At 37.2% G+C, this 16,449-nt stretch overlaps 1 long non-coding RNA gene across 1 annotated transcript in view; it reads left to right on the top strand.

Annotated features, from left to right (window-relative positions):
- LOC131381239 (uncharacterized) overlaps nt 1–16,449 on the top strand; it is an 85,796-nt gene that overhangs the window by 57,318 nt on the left and 12,029 nt on the right. The window contains exons 3-4 of the long non-coding RNA XR_009209857.1: nt 3,809–3,894; nt 11,917–12,110. This is a non-coding gene — a long non-coding RNA (uncharacterized LOC131381239). The remainder of the gene's footprint in view (nt 1–3,808; nt 3,895–11,916; nt 12,111–16,449) is intronic.

Here is a 16,449-nt window from a genome sequence, read left to right as displayed (position 1 = left end):
ATGCCCAAGTTTTACTTCTTCTCAAAATTCTGGGAAAACCAGATGGAGTATTGTTAACCAAGTAACACCTAACTCATGGCTTGAAAGTCTGTGATGGTTTATGAGGATTAAGGTTAAGTGAAGAAAGGCACTGAAACAGTTCAGTGGATACAAAAATGTGCTTTTTAGTCACCAAACTTTACATGTTTTTATTTATCCAATCTTTCCGTTTCTCTTTACCTAATATTTTGCCTACTCTTCTTCATCACAAGGACCATGTGTTACAACAATTTTGAAATCTATTAAGCAACTCGCTAGTCATTCAGTGATTTGTTTTTGAATGAAGGATTAATATAATTATAAATCGAATACAAATTACTTTCAGTGCTATATACAACATATTTATATTGTCGATAAAAATAATCCAAATATTCTCACCCTTTCAAATTGGCATTAATACAGGAATGATATTTTAAAAATCCCACTTAATCCAAATTACTTTAAAAAAAACTCTGTTTTCTACAATAATTCTGCTCTTGAAGTAGATGATGTAAGGATGAATTTGTAGCACTTATTGATATAAAAATAATTAAACCAAGTAAAATATAATCATCTCACACATTATCTGCACTGCTTGGTATATGATAAGGCACTAACAATGGATTCCTAGCAAATGGATTGCAGTTAAATAAATGCAGAATATCCAAAGAATCAAATATTACAGTGCACATCTTGGATTTAGATATAATATATTAACAATTTGCCGCTTATAAAATTCAGAGATGTGAGAAGGGTTTGGAGGCATCATCCCGTTTCTTTGTTAGATGTACTCCACACCCAGCTTGCCCAACACTGAACTTAGATACCCAAGATGATAAGATAAGGAATGTTTTAAAAACATGTATCCCATCTGACCTTAAATCTTAGAAGGAAACGTCAGGATTTCCTCTTTATGGCTTTCTCTATTTTTCCCTTCCTTCATTTCTTCACTTTTGCTTTCCTTGTTTTGGAACGATTTTGAATATAAACTAATTTTTGATGATTTTTCTAGGATTATTTAATTTTTGGTAGGAGATGTTAACGTAATTGTGGTTATGAAAAAGAATGTACTATTTTTAGGCTATGGATGTTAAAGTTTTTAGAGACATAGGGATATTTGTGTGCAACATATTTCAAAGGTTTTCAAAAGTACATGCAAATATGCACACACAGACACACAGAGCAAATTTGTTAAAGTGTTAATAGATTTCAATTCTAGGTAGGGAGCATGTTGGTGTTTTTTTCTAAGTTTCTTCCCACTCTTTTGTATTTTTGACATTTTCTATTATAAAAAGATGGAAAAAGACATAGACTCTATGATGATCAATTTTATGTCAACTTGGCTGGGCTCTAGTAGCAATTTTTAATCAAACACCAATCTAGGTGTTGCTATGAAGATATTTTGTAGATGTGATTAAGGTCTATCATCAGTTGACTTTAAGTAAAGGAGATTATCCTAGGTTATCTGGGTGGGCCTGATTCAATCGGTTAAAAGGCTTAGTACCAGAACTGAGGTTTCCCTGAATAATAATAAGTCCTGCCTGTGGAATGAAGCTTTAGTTCATGCTCTAGAGTTTCAGTCTCCTTTCTTGAAGGTCTGCCTACGGACTTTGGACTTGCCTAATCAGCCTCCACGATCATATAAGCCCACTCACTGAAATAAATCCTTTAACATATAGCTCCTACTGGTTCTGGTCCCCTGATTGAAACTTGACTGATACATACCCTTTCATCCAAAAGCTCCCTGTATAGTTGACAGGCCATATGAGGGACACTTAGCTTAGATTGGGGACAATGTCAGAGAAAACTGTGTAATTTCCCCATGGAGGAGACACTTGATTCAAGATCCGAAAAGCATGTCATAATTGATAAAACTATGAAGAAATTTATTTATTTTGAGACAGAGTCTCACTCTGTCACCCAGGCTGGAGTGCAGTGGTGCAATCTCGGCTCACTGCAACCTCTGCCTCCTAAGCTCAAGGAGTCCTCCCACCTCAGCTTCCCAAGTAGCTGGGACTACAGGTGCGCACCACTATACCCAGCTAATTTTTGTATTTTTTTGTAGAGACAAGGTTTCACCATGTTGCCTAGGCTGGTCTTGAACTGAGCTCAAGCAATCTGCCCACCTTGCCCTCCCAAAGTGCTGGGACTACAGACCTGAGCCACTGCGCCTGGCCAGGAAGTTATTTTTATATATATTTAAAACTAAATTGGTCCATTGACATAAGAAAGTTAGGTGTAGGTATTAGATACAGGGACTAAAAATATTTGAAGAGAGTTGCATGACTTTATTGAATATCATTTTGCAATGGGGTTTTCTAACAAACAGTCAGTTAAACAGTGTGGAGTGCATTATGGGCAAGAAGTTGTCTTAGCACTCTTAGGGAAACAGTCAAAACATTGGATTTATATGTTTTGTGAATGTATTTACCATTCAATTAATGTTCTATGCAGAGGATACTTAAGGTTTGCATTCCTTATGTAGATGATAGAACTACTTGCCAAATAAGATTACTTTTTCATGCTTTTAGTACAATTTACATTTTCTTAGCATGACAGATAATCCACAAAATCCATCTACTAATTTACACATGAATTATCTATAGAGATTGCAGATCTACAAGTAGAACATAAATTGTTTAAAATTCAATGATACAGTCATCGGCAAGCAACTTTATGCCAAGATATCCCATTTTACTCCAAAGTAGCAAGAGTGAAATGGCAACGGGGAAGTGTAGAGGGTGGTGGTGGAGAATGAAATGAAGAAAAAAAGGCAAGGAATTTTGGCTGCACCCTGAATAGTAGCATCATCAACCTCTAAATAATCAACAACCTGGACAAATGATTTAGCATCTGACATACTTATTTTGTCAATCCAAGTCATTTGATCTTGCCATGCCCTTTGTGGCATTCAATATATGGCCTTCAATATATCACCTCTACTTCTTGTCTTTAAACAACTGCTACTGTGAATGTAAATTTCTAACCAAAGCCTGGTGAGATTGTTTTAATGACATGAACACAAGCTACGTTTATGAAGGAAACCTAAACATTCAGATGTGTTTTATTTTAGTCAAGGAGTTAAATGAAAATCGAGAGAACAATTTATTGGCAAAAGGTTTGTTTTGTCTAACCTATATGCAAAATAACCCACAATTTTGTTTTTATTCACCCATTGTTCAATCATAGGAAACTTTCATGGGAACCTAAAGCAAAAATTGCTGAACTATATATGTGGAAAATCAACCAACATGAATACAAAATGCCAAAATAAATAAAAATGGTTTTGTGAATACCCTCTATTGAAAGAACAGTTTCTGAAGGGAAACATAATGTAGAAAAGTATTAAACAAGGAGAAGTATAATTTTTGCTGGAATTTAGCAATCTAGGTTCAGTTCTTTAGAAGGACAGATCACAGATTGATTTTGGAAATCTGCTCAAGCTTAGAGGCTGGCTAAAGCTTTCCTGCTTTTATAATTTTAGATGCTTAGAAAAGGCATTTTCAAGACAACACTCGGAGCCTATGAGAGAGAATAACACACTCAAAATGTTGCCAAACTGAATGGATTTAATAACCTATGCTTCTACAGAACAGTAACTTTAAAAATGTCCCAATCTTTCTCAAAAACACCATGGTGCATTAACTATTTGAGGGGATTTTCTTGAACAGCAATGACAACAATAAACAACATTTTTGGTTCAAGAAGATCCCTTTTCCTTATTTCCTTCTTAGGTTTTAATATAAAAGCTAAACCATAATAATCTTTTTCTTTTTTATATATTTTACAGAATCCAATGCATATCAACTTATTAAAGCATTATAATGAACAAGTGCTCCCAAGTGTTACTGCTTCCTGTCGTTTTCTCCTCCCAAGGTTGGTCAGAGAGGCACATTTAACGTGCTGCAGATCATTACTTTATCTGTAAAGACTTCTCCCATGGGTGTGAGGCAGAAGGAGTAATTGTTGAAGTCGGGAATTGTATGTGTTCCCCACCCTTGTGATTAACTCAAACGAGAAGGGATGTGGCAAGAGCAGAGCCTGGAAAACTCAAATTGGAGATAGAAACCATGCTCTTGTTTTTCTCAACTGATTATGTTCAACAGTGCCAAATAAATAATTCTGCAAATTGGGAAGGGTGACTAGGAAAGCAGAGTGGGAAACAACAGCAAAAAGAAGGAAAATCTCTATTTCTCAAAGACTCTTTTTGTAATTTAAAACGTTATTAGAGGCCATAAAATAAGTATTTCTGTTAATGTTTTTGCCTGATAAATATATGTGTCTTCTTTTTTTAATGTTTACAATTATTTTACCTTTCTATGAAAATATTTAATTAAGGTGTATTATGTATTTGTAATTAAATCCAACAAAACTTACATGATAATTTTAATGAATTAATTACAAAGTAAGAGAGTCATTAGGGAGTGCCTTCTAAGACACTTGCCAGCATTCATGGCCCTTTTCCCTGGATGCTGGTAGCATCACCTCTTTGATTGTGATAATCATAACATCCCCAGAGACTGGCAAGTGTGTCCGACAGGGCCACATTTCTCCGCCTACAGCAAACTGAGCTTTAAGGAAACAAAGCAATGGCAGTTAGGAAAACAAACAAACAAAAACATTAAAAAATGATATAACTATAGAGAAATAACACAAATAAAGTCAATCTTAGAAGGTAATAGAGTGAAGAAAGACAAAAAGAAGGATGGGTGAAGAAATGGGTTTGGGGAGAGTAAACATACAAATGAAGGACTCAATTTTTCCCCCCAAAAGTAAGAGCAGAACAGCTATGAAATGTGAGAGAGTGGTTTGATGCTAGTAGATTTTTAGGAGTTTGATAAAGCATATGATTTAGCTTTTGCAAAAATAACTTGCCAAGGAATATTGAGGAGCAGCTGAGGTTGAATAATAAGCTGAAGTGGTGCCAATCAGCAAGCTGATGAAATACTCCCCGACAATGTTGAACCTCAAGGGAATCAATAAATAGAAAACAAATGGTGAGACTGATCAGAGTTTGAGATTTTAACAGGGCAGGTGTGGTTCTGGAATTAGATGGAAAGAAAGAGATCCCAGGATAGAATGTAGGTAAAATGATTGAGGATTAGATCCAGGCGGGGTTATCAGGAAGAGAATGAGTGACAATGGAAAAACTGGGAAAAAAAGGCCAGAGAATTATTCAGTGTTTGGAGGCTTTGATAAATTACAAAAATATGCTTCATGTAACTAATAAAGTAGGACAAGTAAAACTCTAAAAAATGTAATTATTAAGAGGGCTGGGTGTATGTATATTAATCCAAGGAACAGAGCCCTCCTATTGGAAATATACAAACAGTCTCTGTGCATTGCATATGTGCTGACTTGAGTGTTTAGACACTCTCCTTACCAATATCTGTTTGTATATGTGTGTGTGTGTATATATATATATATACATACATATATTAAATAAATCTATCTTTTATATATTTGTCTGTCTACCTCTGGTTAACATTTGAGAGTTTTGATAATTTTTTTTTAAATCATTGACTTCTTACATCATGGTGAAGGAAAGTAAATGTGTTTATGTAATCTATATGTTAATCAAGTAGGACTCATTAGAGCTAACAGAGAGTTTATTTTTGTCTTTTATTGTCTCTTTAAAGTTGTACAGAGGATAAATTTTTTTCTCTACCGCTAGATAAAAGTGTGGGGAGGATGCTATAATTTCTGGTCATCTTTAGATGGTATAAAATACATGGTAACCTTAAGTGGCAAACATAGTCTCATGTTTTCAGCAAATTAAAATGTCTGGTCATAGATATCACAAGGTAAGAGAGTCAGTAGGGAGCGTCTTCTAAGACATTTGCCAGCATTCATAACCCTCTCCCCTAGATGCCCGTAGCATCACCTCCTTAGTTATGATAATCATAACATCTCCACACATTGGCAAGTTTCTCCTACCAGGCCAAATTTCTCCCCCTACAGCAAACTCACCTTTAAGGAAAAAAAGCAACGGCAGTCAGAAAAAAAGATATAACTAGGCCGGCCATGGTGGCTCTTGCCTGTAATCCCAGCACTTCGGGAGGCAGAGGTGGGCGGATCATGAGGTCAGGAGATCGAGACCATCCTGGCTAACATACTGAAACCCCGTCTCTACTAAAAATACAAAAAATTAGCTGGGCATGGTGGCACGTGCCTGTAGTCCCAGCTACTATGGAGGCTGAGGCAGGAAAATTGCTTGGACCTGGGAGGCAGAGGTTGCAGTGAGCTGAGATCGCACCACTGCACTCCAGACTGGGCGACAGAGCGAGACTCCATCTCAAAAAAAAAAAAAAAAAAAGATGTAACTATAAAGAAACAGCACAAAGAAGGTCAATCTTAGAAGGTCAGAGAGTAAATGAAGAGAAAAAGAAGGATGGGTGAAGATATATTATTTGAATCTCTATTTAAGATAATTTGCCTTTCTATTCCTCTGTCAGCTAGGATCAGCCTTAGGAGGGCTGTGGCTGTCAGAATAATTAATTGGAGTGGGCTTCACTATTCTTGTCACTCAATCCTAACCCTGCTGATAGATGCTACTTCTAATCCATAAAGATGGTATGAAGAGAGACAAGATGCAAAAGGAGGCAGAGAGCATTCCTCCTTGCCTGGCACCACTGCATGCAGCCTTCATATGTCCTGTATCTAGCAGGTATTTAAAGCTGTGGCTTCTCTTGCAAGGTATTTTGTGAGTTCTTTAAAGGCAACTAGTTGGTTTCCTTAGACTATAGCTTCCATGATGTAGGTGATGACTCTCTTTTGCCTTGCCACTGTCGACCTGCTTTAGCTTTCTCCACCAGGAGCCACTTACTGTTGTAATCTTGGGACTATAGGATGCTGCCCCTCTGGGTAGGGATCATTTTGGATGACCTCCAGGCTAATGTTCCTTCTGTAGTTGTCACATCCAGTCACTGGGATGCATGCATTTTGATCTGCCTGTCACCAGCTGGAAGTGCAGTTCCTTTCCAGCTGCAGCTCCCTACTCTGCTGCCAAGAATACGTTTTCTTCCTCTGGCATGAGTCAACCATCTGTTTCCCACTGGAGGGAATACATGTCGAGCTTTCTGAGTGTGCCTATTCGAACCCCTCTACTAGGCTTGGGATGAGGAAGCAATGCCTGCACCCCAAGCCTTTGTGGGAAAGGATAGTGAGAGTCCCAGCACAGCAATCCTCTTCCCAAAATCCCACTTTGGACTCTGCAATTACCAGCATCTTCTCGACCTTTAAATTGGAGTAAGAAGCATCTGGATGAGGAACCCAAGTACTGTGTAATGGGTTCTCATGTATTTTCATTGAACACTTAATTACAAGTTTTCACCCTGCTTCTGAGTTCACCTATTTTGAATTCCACATATAAGTGAGGTCATGTGGTATTTGTCTTTCTGTGCTTCGCTTATTTCACTTAACACGGGTTCATCTATATTGTCACACACAGTAAGATTTCCTGTTTTTTAAAGGTTGAATAACATTCCATTGTGTATGTGTACCACATTTTCTTTATGCATTTATCTGTTGATGAACACAGGTTGATTCCAAACCTTGGCTTTTGTGAATAGTGCTGCAATAAAGGTGGGAGTGTAGATATCTCTTCAAAATGCTGATTTAATTTCCTGTGGATACACCGTATACCCATCAGTGGGATTACTGGATCATACAGTAGTTCTATTTTTAATCTTTTGAGAAACCTCCATACTGTTTTTCATAACAGCATTCTCAGAAAAAATGTACAAGGGTTCCCATTCCTCCGCTTTCTCACCAACACTAATGTTTCATGGTTTTGATAATAGCATTCTAACAGCTGTAAGGTGATATCTCTTTGTGGTTTTAATGTGCATTTCTCTGAGGATTGGTGATGTTGACTTTTTTTCATATACTTGTTGGTCATCTGTGTATCTTCTTTTGAGAAATGTCTATTCAGGTCTTTTGCCATTTTTCTAATTGGGTTATTTGAATTCTCACTATTGAGGCATTTGAGTTCCTTACATTTGGATATGAACCCCTCATCAGATGTATGGCTTACAAATATTTTCTCCTATTTTCTGCATTGTCTCTCTGCTTTATTGACTGTTTCCTTTGCTGTCCAGATGTTTTTGGTTTGATGGAATTCCATTTGTCTATTTTTATTTTTGTTGCCTGTGCCTTTGAGTTAGTCTTGTTTTTTAATATTTGCCCCTTCTAAGATTTGTGTAGAAAGAAATTTTGAATGTTTTCAGCATAAAGAAATGCTAAACATTTGAGGTGATTAATAGGCTAATTACCCTGATTTGATCATTATACACTGTATACATGTATAGAAATATCACTCTGTGTACAATTTTTGTACACAACAAACATGTGACAATTATTATGTGACAACTAAAAATAAAGTAAAATATTTTTAAAAAATAAATTAATGATAATTATGGGTTTGACTATTTGAGGACTATTGAGGAAGAACGTCAGAGAGCCCTGTGCTCTTATCACTTAATAGAAGAATTTAAAAACTTAGATGCTATAATAGATAGTTTAAGAAAAATCTAACAAATTTTAAAAACACAGGCTATAATGTTTTGATTAAATTTATATACTCAAAATTATATTCCTCAGAATCTATATTATAGGAGTAAAGTAATTGTATGAAAAGATAAATGTTGGAGGATATTTATTTTAGCATTGTTCATTGAGGTAAAATAATAAATAAAATAAAATGATTGCTCATTTATTTATAACAGGAATATTGAATAAATTTCAGTGCATTCTGAGCATGAAGCCATTTAAAAAGCATAAATTAACACTATAGCAGTTGAATTATAGGCATTTCCATAATATATTATTGGCTGATAAAAACAAGTTTCAGAAAAGTATAAAAAACATAACCTTGATTTGGTTTAATCACAAAAAAATATGTTTTGTATTTTTTGTTGTTTTCTTACTAAATATCTATTTGGAAATGTTAATAAAAATAGTATTATGCTTGTGAGGGCATTTACATAGTCCAAAATGTATTATTTCCCTTATCAAAACACATTTCTCAGTTTGATTTCATGGTTTGGGTTGGATAGTAATCAGTAATTTCATGATAATCATTTTTAGTGTGATGACATGAGATTCTAATACAGAGATAAGCCAATTTTCTTTGCTTGAAGTCCACTTTGTCCAATATACATCGCTAATCCAGCTTTATTTTGACTATTATTTGCATGGACATGATATACCTTTCCCCATATGACAATCTGCCTTTCATTTGATATGTTTAACCATTTATATTTAATATAATTATTAAAATGTTTGGATTTAAAACTGCCATTTTAATATTTATTTTATAATTGTTCCCACTGTTATTTATTCCAGTTTTCCCCTTACTGTGTCCTCTTTTGTATCATTTAAACTTTATTTTTCAGTTTTAATTTATTAATTGTGTATTCATTTATTTATTGTGTATTTATTTATTTTGCGATGGAGTCTCGCTCTGTCGCCCAGGCTGGAGTGCAGTCGCGCAATCTCAGCTCACTGCAAGCTCCACCTCCCGGGTTCATGCCATTCTCCTGCCTCAGCCTCCCGAGTAGCTGGGACTACAGGCGCCTGCCACCATGCTTGGCTAATTTTTTTTATTTTTTAGTAGAGACGGGGTTTCACCATGTTAGCCAGGATGGTCTTGATCTCCTGACCTTGTGATCCACCCGCCTCAGCCTCCCAAAGTGCTGGGATTACAGGCGTGAGCCACCGGCTGGGCTGTGTATTTATTTATTTATAGATGGAGTCTCACTCTGTCTCCCAGGATGGAGTGCAGTGGTGTGATCTCGGCTCAATGCAACCTCTGCCTCCCGAGTTCAAGCGATTCTCCTGTCTCGGCCTCCTGAGTAGCTGGAATTACAGGCGGGTGCCACCACGCCCATCTAATTTTTATATTTTTAGTAGAGACAGGGTTTCACCATATTGGCCAGACCGGTCTCGAAAAACTGACCTCAGGTGATACACCCGCATTGGCCTCCCAAAGTGCTGGGATTACAGGTGTGAGCCACTGTGCCAGCCTTAATTGTGTTTTTAATAATGCCCTTTGTCTTTTCGTGGTTATTTTTAACATTTGTTTGAGGAATTACAGTATATTACAGGCAGCAAATTTATGTAGGTGTGCAGCAACCTCAATTCTTGCCTCCTCAGAAGAAAGAATTTGACTGAGGGACATAAGGCAGAAAGAGAGCCCTACCCAAGTTTTAGAGCAGGAGTGAAAGTTTATTAAAAAGCTTTAGGGAGGCTGAGGCAGGAGAACGGCGTGAACCTGGGAGGCAGAGCTTGCAGTGAGCCGAGATCATGCCACTGCACTCCAGCCTGGGTGACAGAGTGAGACTCAGTCTCAAAACAAAAACAAACAAAAAAAAGTTTTAGAGCAGGAATGAAAGGAAGTAAAGCAGAAGACTTGAGAGAGCACATGCACAGTTTGACATTTTGACTTGGGGTTTTATATTTTGGTATGCTTCCGGGGTCTTGCCTTATTTCTCCCGATTCTTCCCTTGGGGTGAGCTGTCCGCATGTGCAGTGGCCTGCTAGCCCCTGGGAGGGGAGCATAGGAAGTGTGTTTACTGGAGTTGTATGCATGCTCACTGGAGGCATTCCTCCCTGACCAGTCACATGTCCGTAGAAGGTCATACACCAGTTGAACTCTGCCATTTTGCCTCTTAATGTGCATGCTTGAGCCTACTCACCTGACTTCTGACATTGTATTGGGAAGCTGCTAATCACGTTTCAGGTTTTTTCTATCTATTGGGAGATGGCCTTTCCCTGGCGCCAGCTGCAGCCAATTATTATTTGAGAGAACCAGTGTAAATACCACCTGCCCATCATCTAATGGTTCCCTGACATTCCTGGTGGGGACACCGGGGTGCTTCTCTTGCCCTGCTCATGTCTAACTCCTACTATAACAAATATACATTATACTTATATTTGTAATGCCCAACTAAAATCAGTATTTCACCACTGCATGTGGAATTCAGAAAGTTTACCAGCCTTTAGGTCTCTTTATCCTCCTTTATGTTGAGTTGTCTTTTGTATTACAACTCCGTAGAACTAAAATACTATCAACAATGGTATAATTTTCTTTCCACTCTCAAACATGTTTTAAACACTCCAGAGGAAAATGATAGTCTATAACATTTATGTTGCTCTACTTTCATTACTAATGTTTCAGATTTCCCTCTGGTATTCTGTCTAAAGAAGGTCTTTTAAAGCTGGGCGCGGTGGCTCTTGCCTGTAATCCCAGCACTTTGGGAGGCCAAGGTGGGTGGACCACCTGAGGTCAGGAGTTCGAGACCAGCCTGGCCAACATGGCGAAACCCTGTCTCTACTAAAAATACAAAAAATTAGCTGGACGTGGTGGCATGCGCCTGTAATCCCAGCTACTCAGGAGGCTGAGGCGGAAGAATCGCTTGAACCTGGGAGGTGGAGGTTGCAGTGGGCCGAGATTACGCCATTGCACTCAAACCTGGGCAACAAGAGCAAAACACCGTCTCAACAGCAACAACAAAAAGTTCTTTAATGATTCTCTTAGTAAAGATCTGCTAGCAATTAATTTTCTTAATTTCATTATTTAACTTTCATTTTTTAAAGATAGTTTCACTACATAGATAAAGTCTGGGTTGATAATCCTTCCTTTTAGAACTTAAAAATATTGTTCCCCCACCCCAGAAAGTAGGTAACTGTGTAAAGTGATGGATATGTTAATTAAGTTGATTGTGGTCATCATTTCACAATGTGTTTGGACATTAAAACATTATATATATCTTAAATGTAAACAATTTTTATTGTCAATTATAGCTCAATAAAACTGAGAAAATACTGTTCCATTTCCTTCTGGTCTTGACATTTTCTAAGGAGTAATCTGATGCCATTCAAATATCTATTGTCTAGGACACAAATCAAAATTACTCAGAATTTGAAGAGCCAGGAAAATATCAACTTGAGCGGGAAAAGGCAATCAACATATGCCCTTTATTGTACAAAACTTGGGTAACAGGTGAACAAGATTAACAGGGACCACTAGGATCAAGAAATGAGAGATGCCTCCTTACATACGTCTGAGATGAATCCACAAAGATATCAATGTGAGTATGGGAGGGTTTCCCATATAGTGATCAAGTAGATTGTCATATTTAAAAAAATAAAATAATTATTTTATGTTTGAAAAGGAAAGTTTATCAATTAAATTTGTAAGTTTCCAATCTGTTAGACCTATGCTTTGATCACCTTTCATCAGAACTTGCCATCTACCATCTACCCAACTTAGGGTTGCTAATTAGCTAGGATAATTATCACACTCATGTCCTTATATGCAAACCTTTATTTTTCTTGGTCACTGAAGAAGAGTCTCAGTTTAGATATAGATTTTCTGTGTAAGAAAATCTGTTTTATAGAAATGTAAATACATTTTCTCTCTTACTCTAATGCTTAAACCAAAATATGAGCATAATAATACTATAGTTATATATAATAAAAATTGAATTGTAAAACTGAGTACATTAATTTTGCTTCTTTAGTAATATACAGAAGGGGTCTTTAGTGAATAAGTTGTATTCCCAAGATAGCACAGTAAATTAATAATAGAGTCAAATGGGAACCCTGGTTTTCTTTTTGAAGTATTAGCACAATACAGTGTTTAGAGGGTTCCAGAAGAGGAATATTTCTTCAGCATATTAGACACACCTTAACATTAAATTAATACCATTAAATAATACTGATTTTCAGAAATGTTCCACTTGCTGCATTGTGTTAAAAATAATCTTCAAAAGTAACAGCGGAAGATGTTATGTATTTTGGGTCCATAGACTTCTGAGTTCAAATCAATCTTCTGTCCAGTAGTAGCTAACAAGCACTTTATTTGAACTTGAAAATAGTGTAAATTAAACTTATTCTTAATGAAGAATTTAGCTTGGAAGCCATCGCTATGTCTGACACATTTTCAGTAACCATTTATTTTCTGCCTTCTTTGGCTGAAATGTCATTTAATAAGATGCCTTTATAATTTTAATAACTGTGTAGTCTAATTCACCAATTATATAATACAATTGTTTAAAAACCTATTTAAGAACAATTAATCTAAATAATTCCTATTTTATTATATTTTAAATAAAATTTATATTCTGTTTAAAAATTTGCATATAACTACCAATGATAATTACATTTAACATTTTTTGGCTATTGTATCCTAAAATTTTATAAGTTGATATCTCAAACACCAAGACTGATGACACAAAATAACTGTAATTTCCAGTTATTATCTCTAAAGGCGTGTCTACATTAGGCAGGATGTGGAAATGTTTGCTTAAAGGTGAGGAGCAGGTCTTAAAACAATAAAGCTACAAGAGGAAAAGCTAAAATCCCTGACACAGCTCTTGAGAATGGGATGGTCAGGTCTGAAAGTGGGATCGGAAGCACCAGGTGAATTCACTGGCTTACTCAGTGTGTGAGAAAATGTGCCTCACCAGATTCTCTTGCTGATTCACATTTTCTGTATTAATAATATTTTTTTTTCTGATTATGTGAACTACACAAATAGAAATCTGGTAGCTCAGATGTGTGAAATGAGTGACTGCTCATCCTATTTGCTGTGATGTTGAAATTTATTTTTTCATTAGTCTGCTCATTATTACCAAAGAGAAAAGTGCATGCTTTGCTACACACAGCCACCATCCATCTTGAGCTTATGCAGGGGAGGGTTCAGAGAGGAAGAAAGGGAGAAGAAAAACCTGAAAACAGGCTACACAGGGTCTGGGAAGAATGAGGGGGGTCAGGTTAAGCCAAGGAAGCCTGACTCTGTTCCAGGATGTGGCTACAACTACAAAACATTAACTTACTTGTCTGCATGATTTTTTAGTCCCATCCACCTTCTTATACATTCTAAGAGCAGGAAGGTGTAGCAGGTAGGTTATGAAATAACCTCGCATACTCTGTCATTATTATTATTTTTTTTGAGACAGAGTTTCGCTCTTGTTGCCCAGGCTGGAGTGCAATGGTGCAATCTCAATTCACCGCAACCTCCGCCTCCCGGGTTCAAGCAATTCTCCTGCCTCAGCCTCCTGAGTAGCTGGGATTACAGGCATGCGCCACCATCCCAGCTAATTTTGTATTTTTAGCAGAGATGGGGTTTCTCCATGTTGGTCAGGCTGGTCTTGAACTCCCGACCTCAGGTGATCTGCCTGCCTCGGCCTCCCAAAGTGCTGGGATTACAGGCATAAGCCACTGAGCCTGGCCATACTCTGTCATTTTTAATAGAGAATTAGGGCCTGATATTCCCTGAAGTTCCTATGAAAGTAAGTTACTTGCTTTTGGTTTTGTTTCTTTCCATAGGATGTCAGGGACAATGAGAGGACAAGCCCTGTTCTGGGTGAACCTGTCATGTAGGACAGGTTACTTTTCTCCCACCTTCTTTGTTACAGGCACCCTGTGTCAGTCTCCACATCTAGCTCTATGTGCCCTCTCAGTCTCTGCTATGGCTCCCTGCTCTGGGAGAGAGCACATACCTCAAACTCAACATCATCTCTTACTTCCATCCACTCCACCACCTATCTATTGCATGTCAATAGACACATGGGGGAGGAGCCTATTTCAGCTCAACTTACAAGCATTCAACTTCTCAGACACAGTGCTTATATTGAGGGACGGATACCACTCTCAACACATGTCTTCCCAGTACATGGCAGTTTTATATGAAAGTATAGAAAGGGGCATACTTAAGAGAAAAATCAAACCAAACAAAAAAGACACAAAAGACTTGAAAATAGCACAAGTCTTTTAAAGCCTCATTGAAGCAAATAACTACCACTGAAATTTTAAAAGTCCCTGGGAAAAAAAGCCTAACCATGCCCATGGCCAAGGTCTCTGTGCTCCATTGGCTCCATCCGCTCCTCCCTTGTACCCTCATGAGCAACCCCTGGACACCCAGCTGTGGCCTGTCTAAAGGGAAATGATCTCAGAAGTGCTGGGTTCGGCCCCTCCCTGCCTCAGCTGGTGATAGTGATCTTCCTTTTTCTTAGTTCTTCCACTTCTAGAAAACAACAATAAAAAAATGGATTTACATTCTGATCAGTGTCTCAAAACTAGGTTCATTCTCCTGCCACTTCTGGCTAGCTATATTGTTCCCAAATTAGTCGGCTATTCTCCATTTATACTAACTATGGTTTACGCATATATAATGAATGCTCCTGTTAACATTTTTTTTATTTTAAAGAAAATAATTTTTAATTGCAATTAGTCTTTATTTTATTATATTACTGGCATGTGAGACTTGATATGAAGAATTTTTCTTTTTTTTTAACTGGGAGTGCTTTCTGCTTGGTCAGCAGGAGAAACAAGAAGAATGGGTTTTTAGGGTCACTTAGGAAGATATATTTTCTATTATCCTCTTTTTATCACACTCAGAGTTGTTCTGGTGTTTCCAGTTTCTATATTTCTTATTTGCTTTTCTTCTTTCAGCATTTTGTTACCTAGAGGCCAAGTGATAAGATTTGAAATCATCTTATCTAAATCCAGCACACAGTTTATACCCACTGTACCAATCAAATTATTCAAAAGTCCCTTCTGATACATTGCAAAAATGGATACAACTTTTCCCTCCTTTAACTTCTTTCCTTGTGTAATGTGACTTTGAAGCTCCTACTATTATATCAGGAAATAAAATCTATTGTCTCTGGATTGGTCTTGTGACTGCTTTGGCCAATGGAATACAACAACAAAGCTGTTGATGTGTACATTCCAACTCTAGGCCTCAAGAGCCTTGCAGAATTCCACCTGCTGTCCTGGGATCTCCACCTTCCCCATAGAACCAAGCATGGGCTAGTCCGCTGGAGGATGAGATCTCACATAGTCCGTAATCAAATGGGTCTCCTTCCTACCCAGTAATACTTCAGACAAATGAGAATTCTAGGTGAGACCAGGAGAAGTCCCTCCCTGAACCCAGTCCCTATGGCTGATGCACAAAATCATTAACTAAAAAACAGTGTTGTGTTAAGCCAGCAAATTTTTGATGAGTTTGCTGTGCTGTTAAATGTTTGTTTTCAGCCACTGTATTTTGTGGTAGTTATATAGCATAAGGTAACTCATAATAATTCACACAATAAATTCCATATATTTTGACATTATAATCAAGGCCTCTCTAGGTTTATATTTCCAGTCTCAATCCTGGTACTTTTCCCTTTGAAATACATTCCCAATTCATATACTTCACATGTTTTCTTCATGTGATACTGTTTTCTGTGACTCTGTATTTCCATATTTTATATGCATTGTGCCTTCTTACCACAATACCCTCACCTATCTGTTCTTGTGAACTCATACATTTTCTCCAGACCTTGTTCTAATATTATTGATTTCATAAAGATTTTTCCAACTCTTCCAAAAGATGGAAGTCCTTGACTGTTTCTACAATAATTCTCATGTGTCTTTCAT

This window comes from Hylobates moloch, unplaced genomic scaffold, assembly GCF_009828535.3.
Source record: "Hylobates moloch isolate HMO894 unplaced genomic scaffold, HMol_V3 SCAFFOLD_14, whole genome shotgun sequence".
Taxonomy (NCBI): domain Eukaryota; kingdom Metazoa; phylum Chordata; class Mammalia; order Primates; family Hylobatidae; genus Hylobates; species Hylobates moloch.
Note: the sequence above shows the minus strand (reverse complement) of the source record. Positions and strands in the feature narration are given on the sequence as shown.